Source organism: Anomalospiza imberbis, chromosome 2 (genome assembly GCF_031753505.1).
Source record: "Anomalospiza imberbis isolate Cuckoo-Finch-1a 21T00152 chromosome 2, ASM3175350v1, whole genome shotgun sequence".
Lineage (NCBI taxonomy): Eukaryota > Metazoa > Chordata > Aves > Passeriformes > Viduidae > Anomalospiza > Anomalospiza imberbis.
Window position 1 is genome coordinate 86266211 of NC_089682.1, and position 15491 is coordinate 86281701.

At 41.8% G+C, this 15491-nt stretch overlaps 1 long non-coding RNA gene across 2 annotated transcripts in view; it reads left to right on the forward strand.

Annotated features, from left to right (window-relative positions):
* Positions 1–4539: 4539 nt before the first annotated feature.
* The window catches only part of LOC137469472 (uncharacterized), a 31632-nt gene continuing 20680 nt past the window's right edge, over positions 4540–15491 (forward strand). For both annotated transcript variants that reach the window (XR_010996544.1, XR_010996543.1), the window contains exons 1-2: positions 4540–6001; positions 15059–15280. This is a non-coding gene — a long non-coding RNA (uncharacterized lncRNA). The remainder of the gene's footprint in view (positions 6002–15058; positions 15281–15491) is intronic.

The window sequence follows — 15491 nt, forward strand, 5'->3', positions numbered from 1 at the left end:
CCTCCTCTCCCTCTCCAGAGTGCCTGTGAGTGTGTAGGGGGTGAGAGAATGGGTGCATTTCTCATCTCCTCAGCATTTATTACATTCCTCTTTCTCTACCTCCTCTGCAGCAATAAATCAATGCTACTTGTTATTGTCTACTCCTTGGGCAGTCTTGGGGAGAGATGCAGACTCTCCTGATTATAATGCCATGTGTTTTATCAAATGCTAAAACAGAGCTAAAGATCCAAAGCAAACCAGTCTTGTTTTTGCAGCTTTTGAGGGGAAGAATCCTATCCAAGTCCTGCCAGCTGCATCACTCATCAAGACGCTTTGTCACACAGGCTGCAGTTAACAGCCCCAGCCTTAAGCTGCCTGCACAAGCAGAAGAGGACGGTGTGTCACTGGAGCAATGTTTCTGGTTTTACTCTGGGAAAGAAAATTTAAAGTTTCTGGTGCTGATGACTATTTCCTGCCAGCAGGCAGCTCCAGGACTGGGATTCTGGATGAACCTTTCCTGTATGTGTGTTGAGATGTGTTCATGCTCCTTGCACTTCTGCCACTAGTTATTGGCAAGTAAAGCCCTAGACATACATTGTGGGTGAAGTAAAATACAGCCTGATTATTGTTTACTCTATCAAGAGCAGAAGCACACACACTGGTACCTGGAGAAACTGTAGATGTGGCACCTGGGGACGTGGTTTAGTGGTGCATTTGGCAACCTGAATGATTCTGTGATTGTAAATGAAAAGCATCTTCACAGTGAGACTATGGCTTGCAGCAATTCCCTGGAGAAACTTTGCCCAGAAAGCCTCTGTGTTTTTGTTTTGTTGCTTGCTTTCTAATCACAGTAAACTGTTTTCCTTCACACAGGTTTCCTGATTTTCTCCTGGAAAAAAAGGCCTTTCCACAAACCTGGCCCAACAACCAGGGATTAGATGTTCACTCCCCTCTCTTGACTGAGAACACCGTGAAGAAATGGGCTGGAGAAATGATCATGAAAGAAATCGATGTGGTGGAGGAGTGAGTGAGAAAGGCAGGCACATGACTTCTAGAACAGAGGTGTTTGGCTGGTCCAAGCCCAGAAGCATGAAAAAAATACCTGACACACCTGCACAGGAATCCAGGACCAATTTACACAGGCAGGTTTAAGCTGGGGTTGCAGCTGGGATTTTTCCCCCCTTAGCCCATTTCGATGTTAACTGGGGTAACTCATATGGGAACCTTCAATGCAGGAGTTACTGAAGGGGTTTGCAGGCAGATTCTCAGGGTTTAAGTGCCAAGAAAGGCCCCCTGACACATTAGCATGTTTTTATTGTGGCTTTGTAAATATAGTTTGCATTTTCTTTCTGCAGTGGCAAAAGGTGCACAGTTAGATCCCCCCCAAGCAAGAAATGTACTTTATCAAGCCTCAGTTTGTCAGCAATGGCACTGGTAAAAGCATGCATACACATGCACCTCTTTCTCTGTGTCTTCCCTAAACTTTGACTAGTTTTTTATTAAAGTGGCTGCCTCAAGCTACTGACGAACTAACAAAATGTGCTGCGTATGAAGAAAACCCACCAACTCCAATTCAACTCAGATTCCTTGTCCTGCTCTGATTTCACCATTTCTTCCTGCCCCTACCCTGGTTTTCAAGGGCACATGCAGGGGTCAGGATACTTTTTTCAGATCATCTTCCTTTAAAGGGAAGATGATGTTCTTGCATTAAACTTCACTCAGACATAGCCCCCTCTGCCAAGGGGACTGTGAGGGCAGACCCACAGCCTGTGCTGCAGAAAGGATCCATCTCTTTCATGCTGCTTTTCAAGGTTCCAAAATCTATTGATGATAAGCAGGCAAAAAAGTATTACATGCAGAAAGGGGAGGGGTTCCTTTCTGTTTGCTTCTTTGCTCCCCTTTCCTAAAAAATATCTCCCCAGCCTTCAGGCAATTGTCAGGGTGTGGACTCACACGATGATAGACCTCAGATGGGTTTGCAAATACAGCACAGACTTTGAGGGAGATTTCTGCTTCAAGAGTTCTCCTTGCCCTGTGGCATGGTGGGAGGGGGTAGAAAAAGGGCAATTTTATTTAGTTTTTCATCATTAGTTTACTTCAAATAATTCCGTATTGTCATAGTCCTGAGAGAGCAGTGAATTTTGTTCAACAGGTGGACTTTCTCTGCACACTCTCTGCTTACACTGGACACTAGTTTGCCAGTTTCCTCTTTAGAGATTATTTAGATCTCGTAGTGCTGACCAAACATCCTTAATGTGGACAAAAGGATTTCAGGGTTTATGCAATCAAATACTGTAGGGATATCCTACAGCAGTGTGAATGCAGGCAACAGCCAAGAGCAGACCATTCATCACTGTCACTAGGCACTGTTTCTGTTTCATATGCCAGTTAGATGCTGAACTGGAAGGTGTCCAGGATCTTGCAGGATTGAGATGGAGACAGGACCAGCCCTTCTCAAGGGCTTTTATCATGTTCAAGGTAGAGCAAGATCAGATACTGGGTTACATTGAGAGAATTTTCTTGCATAAAGCAACAACTAAATAATGATAAGCTTTCGGTGGAGGTTAAATGTCTTCTGGAGGAAAGCATGGATGACCTCATGCTTTGGCTTTTTCTTTCTCCTGGAAAAAACAGAAAGCAAGAATGACAATGGAAATTTCAATTAAAGACTTTCTTCTGTTTTTGTTTTGTATAAGGGGTTGAATTGGGAGGTAGAGAGTATTAACTTGCTAGTCAATGAAGAGCTTGTATGGAGCCTTCTTTCCTGAAATGTCATATTGGATGGAGACAGTTTTCTGCAAGAAGCAGGCTGAGAAGGATGGGTAATAAAGATGTTCAAGACTGACAAGACTATCTGTGGCTCAGAATAAGGCAGGAAGTATAATTAAGGAATCCTTTGACTGAACCTATGTGGACAGTTTTCAGAATGAATAGGTTAGGACAGGGTATATAAAAGTGAGCATGTTTTAAACCATCAAGCAAGGAACCTTGGTTTATAGTAGCTATTTAAATCTTGTTTTGAATCAATATTTGTTTGTTTTCTTTAAGGAGAATAAATACTTACTGCTTGGTAAATACTAAATTGCATCTCTTAAATAACTGCTTTAAATGTATGTATGACTGCTTTAAACTACATTCTGTTCTTTTTGTTAATGTTAGCCAGGAGCAGAAGAGGTTGTAGAGGATACACAGCATGGGAGGCCCCTGATTTAACTGGTATATGCTTATTTGGAAACATAGCTTTAATAGCTTTTTTTTCAGAGCAGGAAATGGTGAGTGATCCACTCATCTTTTTTGGGTTGTTGTTATTATTCTGTTTATGTTGGATTCTACTCCCACAGAAAGTGGAATTAAATGAAAAGTGAAATACACTTATTTTACAAGGATGCATTTGTGAAAATGATGCAATTGAATTGATCTGATTGCTTGGGTTTTCAAGATTTTAGATGAATACAGTTGACCCTCTGGCCCCAGAGTCTAGAAGTGGGAAAAAAGTCCTCCTGGTTCTCCAACTCTCAGATATTCTCAGCCTAAGTGAATAAGATGGCAGACTGAGCTTTATCCATCTGCCCAATGCCCGTGATGAGTTTATCTGGATGCAGATTAGCTGTGCCGTGGGTGCAGAGACCTGAGCTGGCTCATGCAGCACGGCTGATGGGTTCAGGTGCAGTGTCGTGTGAAGGCAGCATTAGGATTTGAAGGTCAGGGAAGGTTCAGGAGGTGGATGGTCATGTTTGCACAGAAGTGAACTTAAGCTCATAAACTCTGTGGGGCCCAGCCTGTTTCCCTGCACAGCTGCCCAAGTGGCTGGTGCCATCTGTTTTGGGGTGTGTCTTCTTCTAGAAGACACACTCTGGTTAGCAGCTTTCACTATTATTATTATTATTATTATTATTATTATTAAACAAAATGTCCTCATTGCAATACCACATATCCTATGGAGGACACTTGAGCTAAATAAACAAAGCAAACAGTTTTGTTTCAAAAACTAGTTGAGCAGACACATAATTTCTGCTTAGTCCATGACTTTCACAAATTCAGAGTTTTCTTCCTTTCCTCAAAACTGGTAAGTGAACTTAGAGTGCTTAGTACAAAATAAATTTCTTTCAATATAACTCAAATTGTATGATTAAATGTTGTAAATTCAGGCTTTAACATGTGTTCATCCCAACTTTAAATAGGCTCACTTTTAAAATAAGTCAAATTCTAATTTAAAGGAAAAAATTTCAATTTGTGCTTTTGTGCTTCGCCTGCCCCCCCCTTTTTTTTTTTCTTTTTTTGCCCACATGCAGATTATGCAAGGGCAGGATTTTCTATGTCTGCCCATGTTTTATGTCACTGGACACTCTTATTCTTCTGGCTTCTTTGATTTTTGGTTATCATGAAAACCATGGAGTTCTGTAAGATGGGATCCATATGGAAACTGGGAAAAATAAAAGGAAAATAAAACAAAAAGGAAAGGGGAATTAAAAAATAAAGGGCCAGAATATTCTGTACTTCCTTCCTATAACACCATGCAACCATTAGAATCCATTTATCTTTCACTAATGGTCTTTTACTAGAGGGAATGTCTGATTATTTGGTAATTCTCTGACATATCCTTTCTCTCCCTTGTTCCCTTCACTGGATAGAGGGATTGGTGATGGTCAGAAATACTGCGAAAATAAATTACTCCAGCTTCCTTCAGGACCTGGAAACAAAAGCACACCCATTCAAACATTTTGAACTCTCTCTAAAGTCCTGCAGAAGTAGTGGAAGGCTTGAGGTGGAGTTTCTTAACCTGTCTAAATCAGGACTCTCTTCCTTGACATAAATCAGGAATGGAAAAATTCAATGTTTTACTAATTTGTGCAGGACTTTGATGATAATTTGCCTAGAGACATTTAAGTGGTACAACATGAAATAACAGAAACTAAAATTAATGGAGTTGGAATGGGATTGCATTGTGCAGGGCCCCCACATATGGTTACAATTTGGTGTTTCCTCTGTATCTGACAGGATCCTTACAGAAAGAATGCTTCTGAGGAACTGCTACTGCACCCACCATGAAAGCATGGAGAAGAAAGCCTCACCCCACAGTGTCTGTTCACCATTCTTATTCCTCCCAAGGTGACTCCTTGTGGGTTTTAGTTGCACTCGAAATTAAGCACAAGTCTGAGTTTGCTCTCATAAGCAGGCTTGTCCTTTGTTCATGGTTTAAATCTCGAGGGCAGCACTGGAAGATCTCCCTGTTTGGAAGCAGTTGATAGAAACTCCATGAGGTCAGTTAAGTTGCTCACACGCAGCACCATGAGCCACCTGAGATGCTGTGAAACAGCTGATGTTTTCAGGCTGATCAGGCAGACATGGCACAGCACCTACAGGAGGCACACGTCCGCCTAGAGAGGCAGCTGGAGGCCAGCCACACCACTGCAGGACAGCTCCAGTGTTTCAGAAGACACGGCACACACTTGGTGCCTACAGATGAGCCAGGTGCCTGAGCTCCCAGGGTGGCCAGCTGAAGCCCAGTCAGTACAATCAGCAGCATCTAAAAGCTACACATAAAACCAAATGCTGGGGTGCAACCCAGTTGCATCAACTCAGGTATCAATTTTCTTTTGAGGTGTTCTCTCATATTTCAAGTATTCACACAGGCTGACAAACATGATTTGGAACTATTACTAGTATCTAGGAGCAGCAGTTAGGATACTCTTAGGATACTAGGTAGGATACTCAGCCAGAACCAGAACCTCCGTTTTGGCAAGCAAATTTCTGGGTCTAAAGAGAGGCTCATGCTCTGTGGAATGAACAACAGATGATTCAAGTTTAGAACCAGCCCAAGAGCAAAGAGCTCCAACTTGGCTCCTCCTGTGTTAAGCTATGATGGTGCCTCAGCACACAGCATGAGTGAGGAGCTTGTGCGTCACAATGCTCACGAGTTAACCTTTTGCCAAGTTCTCTCCTCACCTCGTAGACAGAAGCTACACCTCCAGTTAGCCTGTGGCAACCACTGACCAAAGGGTTGGCCTTGCTGGAATGCCAGGTAAACAGAGTGTGCCACGTTGACGCAAACCTCAGATACAACCAGATACAACCCTCACTGAAATGGTGAACTTGTGCCCAAGTATTAATCTGTCTTTCATTTCACTATTTCCATTGCTCATAATTATTACCATTGGCACAAACAGTGAGTTCTCCCCCTTGCTCAAGCCTGCAATGAGTCTGACTTTTTCATAGCTATGCTTAATTGTTGCCAGGGTTCCCTGTAGCAGCATTAGCCTGCTTAATATTACATGGCTTGAGAAAATTAAATGATCAATATCAGGTTAAGAGCACTCAGTTGTTCTTTCTTGGCTTTTGTAATTGCTTGTGTGATGGGAAAATAATTACTATGTTGAGTTTATTGTTATTCTCATTGTCCTCAGCTGGTGATTTTGTTGTTCAGCTACAGACATGTCTGATTTAAATTGTCTATAATATTGCTGTCTTAGAAGGAAATAGAAAGGAAAGGGGAAGAGAAAGGAAGCAGGAAAATTAAAGGCTGATCTAAGATTAACATAGTGGTTACTCTGGCTCCTGGCAAGGTCTGTTTGTAAAGGGAGACTCCCAAAGCAAAAATCATCTCGAGTGAATTTCTTTAAAGTGACACTGTCAACTTCAATATCACACTTCAGGATTTTTGGTTTTTACTCTACAGTAAATATCACCAAAACCAATTATACCCCACTAATCCCATTGGAACACCTCAGGTTACAGTTGTGAGAAGAGAAAAGAAGGATTAACCCCTACTTTTTGGGTTGTTTTTACTGCAATTCCTAGCACTCTAATTTCATATTCCGAGTTGGAAGGGACTTGCAAGGATCATAGAGTCCAGCTCCTAAGTGAGTGGTCTGATACAGGGACTGAACTCTTAATCTTGGCATTATTAGCACTATGTTCTAATAGCACAATTCTAACCAACTGAGCTAATCCATGATCCCCATCTTGTATGGAAAGCTTACACACGAAAAGGATCATGCGGATTTGGGCCATGCCCAAATCGGCTGTAATTTCTTAATAGGTCTCCTTCCTGTTGTTTATGTAGTTTTGTGATAGAGTAAGAGGAGAGAAAAAAACGCCACCCATGATTTTTGAGAAACGATTTTTGAAACCAGCAGAGGAAATAGAAAAACAGAAATCCCCATGAGTCCTCTGCAGGGAGGGGTCAAGGTCCTTCCTTTCAGCCATTCAGGCAGAGAGAAGACAGTCCCTAGTGAAAAGATGCCTACTGTCTTCAGAAGCCAGTGGGAGTGGGCTGATAAAAAGATCCCTTTAACTGTGGTGCTTATGAGTCACTGGTGTCAATGTTAAGACATCCTGGGAGAAAGAAGGAAACAAAACTGGTTATTCACTGCCTTTGTGTAGCTGCCTTCAGAGGTTTCAAGAGACCTGAATACAGAGACACTGTGGCATATGCCAACTGTTGACTCCATCAAATAATAAATCAATCCCAGTGGGTATTAAGAAGCATGGAATCATTCTAATGAGTCTGGCAAAAATCTCATTAGGATGAACAGCAGGTGATGACAAAATATTTGCTCTGTATGCAAATGATTTGTTTCCTTCTCTGTCTGCACGTGGTTGCATGAGTGCTCAGAACAGAAGCTGTCACATAATTACTTGCTGGAGTAAAGCACTGCATATATGGTGGTTGCATTTCAAATATATTAGTGGAAAAAATGGGAAAAATTATAGAAAAGAGAAGCCCTTGTATCACCAAACTCTTGCAGAATAGAGGACTTTGCTGGGTATCCAGACAGTCCAGCTGTCTTTCCAGAAATGCTTTCAAAGCAAGGACATATGGCCTGCAAGTTGTCAAAACTTCTCCAAGAGCTGTGAGTATAGAAACATGATGGAAGAAGGACAGGGGGTATGGTGAATATTGAGATCAAGGGAAAATATGGCAATTCCTGCTGACAGAGGTAGGTTACCTGCATAGACCCAAGTCTGACCTGCTAGTTCAAAAAGCAACTCCACTAATCAGCCCTGAACTATCCAGCTGCAGGCTCAGATTTTGCACAGTAAATCACTGCTTTGTCCCCTTTAGCTGTTTTAACGTCAGCCTGTGTAGCCCTTGATATCTGTTCTGTTCCTGATGGTGTTTCTGGCATAGTACGCTTCCATTCTCTCCAGTGTATCATTAATAATGCTTCACACATTTGTTTTTAATCACTTTGGTATTTATTTATTGCTGCAGTCCTGTTCCTACTCCTCATACATGTCAGAGGCAAAATTCTTGTGTGGGGGAAGTGGAAGTCCCCCAAGAGCCCCATTCTTCTGTGCACACTGGTGGAGAGGAGGACAGGGCAGTTGAGTCAAAGGACATTCCAGATTAAATAACCCATGCTACACAAACACAAGTGTTCCTGCAGATCTTCTCTCCAGCACCTGGCAGTCAAAAACCTTCACTATATACTCTACCCATGTAATTGTGGTTTTCTCTAAAAAAAAAAAAAAAAAAAGGAGTCAGGAATGCATTTGAAGCCTTCCTTCTAAAAACACCTTTTTAATGCACGAAAAACTTCCAGGTCGGAAAGGCAAAGGACTGTGTGTATGATGACCCTGTGCTCTCACCATGCTCATTGGTTCTTACCTGGAAACAGTTGGCTACAGAGTGTTCATCAGACAGGGAATTAAGTAAGCTGATTATAAGAAAGAATCATTTGCTTTCCTGCTGAAGTCCTATAGAGATGGAGCGAAAACAATACACTAAAGAGCAGAAATTTGCCTCCCTTGCCATCCAGCAACTTGCAGCCAAAATCTTACAGAAGTCAGGGAAAGGGGACCAGTCCTCTAAAATTTCCCCTTCACAAAAAAAAAAAAAAAAAAAAAAAAAAAAAAAAAAAAAAAAAGGTTAGATAAGGCTTTGTATTTCAAGGATATTAGAGTTAGTTATTATGCTGTTTTAATAATAGTGACTATTTTAAATTGTTAACACTGTTAGGTGCTAGTAATAGGATTTTTTTAGTCTATAGATCTTTATCAAAAATGCTTTTCATACAAGTGATTTGTCGTGGTAAAGCCAATATTATAATTTCTTCTTTCCTAAGTTTGAGAAGTCTGTAAGCGTTGCCAGGTAGATCAAGTGATCAGCTCTAGTGAATTGGGAAGCAGTGCCTAGTCCTCCTGATTCTCAGAGCAGCAGCTTGTCAGCACAGGGGCACTGTGGCTCACTGTGTCATTGCTGTGGTTCTGGGGCTTACAGAGCTACAAGAGCTCCTTCTGAGGCTGGAGGTATTAGGAGTAAGTTGGATAAATATCATTTGGGGTAGCATGGGGTATGTTTGACTCTCTGGGCATGAGGACTGGCAACACCATCTCTTGAGATCCAGACCTGTAGCCTGGGATTTGATGACAGTATCCTACACAGTATTCGTCTTAGATTTAATAATTGCATTAAATTGAGGCCTGAAGTGGAAGTGCTGCCAAAATGAGAGCAGGCCAAGAACTACATTAAGCACTGCAAAGCGGGCTCGGTGGGGTTTGCAGGGTGGTGGGGCTTGTTCTCACAGCTGGGATATGGATGCCGAGGGAACACGTTCCAACCCAAACCAACAGCAGTGCATTGGGGGGTTGCAGTCGGCTGGTCCTGCTTAGCAGCTTTTGCTGACCAGCAAAAGCAATGGAAATCCCAAGCCCTCAAAAAGCAGTAGTTCTTAAGCAACCACTTTTTCTTTCCTTTTCTATTTTTTGCTACCCTATTGGCCAAACAACCGAGTGTTTGTTCAGTGAGACTGACTGCAGTAAGAAAACTGGACAGCGATGGCAGTGATTCATTTCAGACATGAAATGTCATCAGACATTAGCGGTGGTCTGTATCGGCTGACCAAAGGTCATGCACATGCTGATCCCAGATACTTATTGCTCTGAAAAACCATCCTATGGAGCCCTCCCAAAGGCAGAATAGGTCAGAATGCTTTAGGTTTGGCTCTCTCTACCCAAAACAGTCCTCCACTATGCCCAAGAGGCTTTGTATCCTCACATTCATGCTCTAATAGCATACCCCCAGACTGTGATGTGTCTTTGTGAGCATTCTGGAAAAACATCCCTTAGGTGAGCGAAGTACATTTCCCACTGGAAAAGACAGCAAGCAGAAAGAAGTATTCCTCTCTCAGAATCACAGGAAGATTACATGTTGTTCAGATGAGATCCAAGACCAAGCAGCCTCGACAGGAGAGCACAAGCCCTAAGCAGTAGAGGCAGGAGTCAGTTTGTGCTGCTTGTCCTTGACAGTGGCCCTTGCCTTCTTTTCTTTATCAGTAGAGATGGAACCTTCTAGAAAATACGAGGACAGCTTACTCATGCAGAGGCATCTAGTGCTATCTGAGATGCCAAAACACGTCCTGTATGGCTTTCACCTCTTTCTTCCAAAGGGATATATTGCATTTAAGACCTCTGTGGTATTTGTCAGGCTGACCAGACCTCTTGGGTACCCCCAGGGATCTGAAACAGCACTACAAGTCCCTGTTTAAAGAATGAGACCCCTGTGTCTCTGTGCTGCAAGGTGTTCCAGTTACTCAAGCTCTCATTTGAGTTTTTGCAGCCTGAAGTGAGCTCTGTGCTTTTGCTGCTGAGTGAGTTTGTAGTTAACAGCAGCAAGCACTATATATTCCCTGCAGTCTCAGAGGTGTCTGTACAGCAGGCTCACCTTGAACTGATAAATACTTCCATAATGTCTTCTTGTTCCAAAAGGTGACTAGTAGTACTGCTCTCCTCAAAGTCCTTTGAAAATTAAAGTACTTAAATTAAAAGTAATTAAATAAACACAATGGTCAAAGTAAAAAGAGAGTGTAGGTGGGCAGCCTTCATCATGGATTTGGAGTGGATAGAGAGATCCTATGCATTCATGTAATTTTCTTCATAAAAATAATTCCAATTAAAGGTGGGGGAGGAGAGAGCTACCCTGTGATTCCTTTGTCCTCAGCCTGTTCCCTCTGAGACACCAGAGCACTTTGCTTTTCTCTTCCTTATCCTCCAGTCCCAGCCACAGCCTGCAACTTTCTGACCTGCTGTTCTCATCCCCACCTATCCTTCCTAACGTGTCTCCAGCATTTATCTCAGAGTTTGCTCGATCCTACCTCTGCTGTATCACTGCCTCCCAAACAACTGTAACTATGTTCTTCCATTCACTTCCTACTCTTTCTACCTGCTCTTTTAACCTTGGCTGTCCCAGACCCTCAAAGTCAGCCTTCATATATTCTACAGCTCCCTGAGGTCCATCTGTCTGTGAAGACCACCCTGTACCTATCTTTGAAGGACATCACTCCTGCTCTTCCCTTGGCCAAAGTAGATAAGTGCACATTTCCCCTTCGTCTTTCCCCTACTAAGGGATAGAAATCCACCCATCCAGACCTGGAGAAAAATAGAATGTGTCTGGGTAGAAAATGGTGACCCGAATCTGGGGATGAGAAGTACTACATCAAGATATAGTTATTTGTTTAGATAAGCTTTTAGGAAGTCTGGACCATGTTGGAGCATATCCACAGCCATTTCTTGTGGACAAACTGTGCTGCTACCACTCACTTGGTGTTTACTGGTAGCAAACTGTAAGTCACAAATTGCTCCAGAGCAGACAAGAAAAGGTTCTTAAGAAGAGAACAGCAGATAAGTTGATGAACACAACTTCCTAACTTTTTTCATCTCCCAGTTTTCAATATTGTGCTGAGTTTGCTCTCCAAATGTCTAACTGACAAATATCCTTTCACTTTTACTTAAAGTAGCTCAGAAGGCAGATTATTATTATTTCCTGTTTTTCCCCTTTCTCTTTATCTTTGCATAATAAATCAAAGTAGTAACCACTGGCTTACCTAGGTATTTTTGTGAACTCTGGAAACAAGATTCATCCTGTCTTTTGGCCCGTGCTGAGGCATTTAAAACAGAAGTCTAATTGCCCTTAGATACCCTTACTAATCGCTTTGCTTTAGGCTGAAACACCCTGTACATGTGTCTCACTTCTCCCATACCCAAACCTACCAGAGGCCAAACGTACAAGCTGCTTCTCCTCAGCACATCCAGAACTCTCTGTGAGGCTGGCCCACAGTGGCCTTTATGCCTTATAGGTGTCAATCCTTTTTGGCAACTCTGCTTTGCAGGTGCTTGGGATTTTCAGAAGCAGATGTATCTCTCCAGCCACGTTGGTTAGCAGGGACAGACTAAGAAGAAATCAGGAACCTGAAGGCATTGTTATCCTGGCAAAGGTTGTTCTGTACCTCCTAGTGTGTGCACAAGGTTTTTCCTTGAGCTGTGCATGCCCACACTTTCATTACAACAAACTTTGCTGGAAAGTCATAGGATTATCTTTATTTCCTGAACAATACAGCTGCAGACAAGTCTTTGAAGACTTTTTGTTCGATTTAACTTAATGAAAATTTGAGCCTTCATCTTGGTGTAGAGTTAAAATGCTCCTACTCGAGCTAAGAGAATATATTCTGTATTTTTTTAAATCCACTGATTTCTCCTGTCTCTAGAGAAGACACAGAAAATCAAACAGTTCCCTCTGTACTTGCTAACCTTACACTACCACACAATTTTTAGTAACGTTGGGAACAATAACTTACAAGGTTGTGTCCTGTAAGGGAGCAGTATAACTCCAAATCTTGCGTAAGCAAAACTTACACAAACTTCAGCGAGACTTTTCTTCTGTCAGTTATGGAAGAACACAGCATCTACTCTTTCATATTTTAAAAATCCCCTCATCCTGGAATGTGAAGTCTAAGGTGTTTTTACTGTGAAAAAGAACTTCATGATTATGATAGCAGAATATCAGATTACTGACTCTGTACAACAGTCCTCTGTTTGGCTTCTGTCCACTTCTTAACAACATTTAGTAAAAAGCTGAATGCCTTCCAGAGACACCTTTAATTTACATGCTAAGAATGTTTATGCCTCTCAAGTGGTCAAATTAAATTGTATCAAATGAACTGTATGGGCTTGACATAGGTTCCAAGGCCCTGTTTAAACTGTTGTGTGTTCATGAAATAATTAAAGCTGAATAAAACATACCAAAAGAATTTCAGAGAGGCTTAGTTCAAATGTTTAACTAAATTAATGTCTGCCACGGTTGGTTGCCATGGGCATTCATTTGATCTGGCAAAAATGCTCTTTCCTAATCGTTTAGCCAAAGTCTGATTGTAAATCACATCTGTTCTGTTGGGGAAGGTAAACAACATTTTTGCCTCCTGTGATCACTCGCAACTGACCAGCTCTATATCACACCTCTTGCATAGCAGGTGTCCAGCAGCCAAGGTAGTCAAGAAAACTTTGGATTTTTACTGATGCTACATTATTTGGCTGGGTCTTAAAAATAGTAATTCTATGTGCATTGTCTGTTTTTACAGACCACAATAGCTGGGGCTCAAACACCTCAAGTTCAGACTTTGCAAACTAGGCATTACTGGAGTCATGGCATCTCTAGGTGAACACGTTGACATTTCAACAGGTTTTGATATCAACAGGGATAAGCAAGTCTTCCAACATGGTCTGTTGAACTGATTAATCTCTCCACACAGACCCTATCTTCACTTCCAAGTCTCCAGAAAAGCCTTGAGGATATGAGGTAGGAGTATGGGAGTATTTAAATGAAGAGGGAAAAGAGTGTTTATGATGGTGTTACACAGTCCCTTCAGAGTAAATAGCCCTCATCCTATACTCACTGAAATTGTAAACCAGAAATACAAAAATAAGGTGTAGAAAGATTAGAATATTTTGTTTACCCCTGCTTCAAATAACATTACATATGTTACTACTGATGTTGTAATTAGCAACCAGTATGCCAAGCTGCCTAGAGGGGTGCTCTCTCCCAGTTTTGGATATGATCTCCAAAGGACCTAAGCTGGAAATATTTTTTTGATTACCTGATATGAAGGGTGCTCATACAGATCTTCAGTTCTGACACTTGCTCATCAATTTTGTCTATGAGATCTTAGCAGTCTAAACCAGTGCCCTTCCAAAGGTGGACAGAAGTTCTAGGTAAAGCCCAATAATTTATTAACATTTAATGCTTTTGGTTGTGCAACATAACAGATCTTTTCTTCATGCTTTTGATAAGGGAATAGCTTATGGTCAAACTACAGGGCAACTGGCTGGACTACTAGTCATGGGATGACTTTGTAACCTCTACAGCACTGCTTAGGATTATTATCTTTATTTATCTGTTCAATAATGTTTTAACAGATATTGCCAGTGCATGTCTAGAGGGGGACCTGCTAAGCATAAACAGTAAATATTGATCATCCTGTCTCTTCCCTGAGCACACCTGCCAATGCATCCCCAGTCTTCAGACCTGAGATCTGATACTCCTCTTTGGCACTTCACTTAAATATCACAAAAAGAAACTACTACAACTGGTGTTCTTTGCACTGTACTTAACAACATCAGGAAGTAATCATGGCTAATTGCTATGGCTGTAATTCCAAACCTGACAGCTGGCAGAGAATCAGAGGCCTCAGTCACATTTGCTGAATGTCTCTCTAACACGCTCCACCAGACAGTTTGCGGCAGTGCTCTCCAAAGCCTTGCCCTTTGACTACTTGCATTTCTCCAGTACTTAGGTAGTTGCTGCCAAGGCTGTTCTCCTCTAGAGTAATTATTTGTGCAGTGTAATTTCTTGGAAGCCCAGCTGGCAAATGCTGCTTTCATGCAGACTGGGCTAGATCTATCTAGAGAAAGGTTGGCAGTGTAAGGATTTTAGGGGCACCTAGAGGGAAAGAATAAACACTGGTTATAAAGAAAAAGCAGGTGCCATTTGCTCTCACTCAGGTAACTCATATTGACTACAATAGGAGTGTGACAATTTTCACGGCCACTGCATTTGCTTTTGTGGAAATACTTTCTTTAATATTAACAATTATTCAAAATGACAGCCCCCAGAGGTCTGAGGGGGGCAGAGAACTGAAAACACTGATGATGGAGTGTAGATACACTCCCATGATAGTCAGCAGAATGGATCAGGTGACATTTACAGCCTTCTGTATATCCCAGCAGTGAGTGCCTGAGCTAAGATGAGTTCGGTAGCATTTTCTAAATGGCTTTGGTATTATGGTATCAGTTGTTCTCATTGCAGAATCCAGTTTAGAGAAAGTACCACCAAGACAATTACTTTTAGAAGAAACCTGTGTGCCAGAGGTGTGTAGAAACAGATGTGCTTCTCTCTAACAGAGGTGCTGCACCTTGGGAAATGCAGCACTTCAAGAAAGAGTATTTGTGCTTCCTGGGATGACACTTCCCTTGGAAGTAAGCAGGTGATCGCATCCTGAAAAGTTCTCACTCCAGCAGGAGCACCCAGGTAACTTCCCAGAAAGCCCTGTATTACCTCTAAAAGGAACAAACACTGAAAGATGGAAATAATTTCTGATTAAACACTGGGTGTAGGAAGGTCTGCCACCAAAATCGAAAAAGAGTAAAATGCATAACTAATCTTCTAGTGTCTGGGCAAATGGAGAACAACATGGTAAAATAAATCCAGTGGCAGCTCCAGGACAGTGGATAAAATCTGA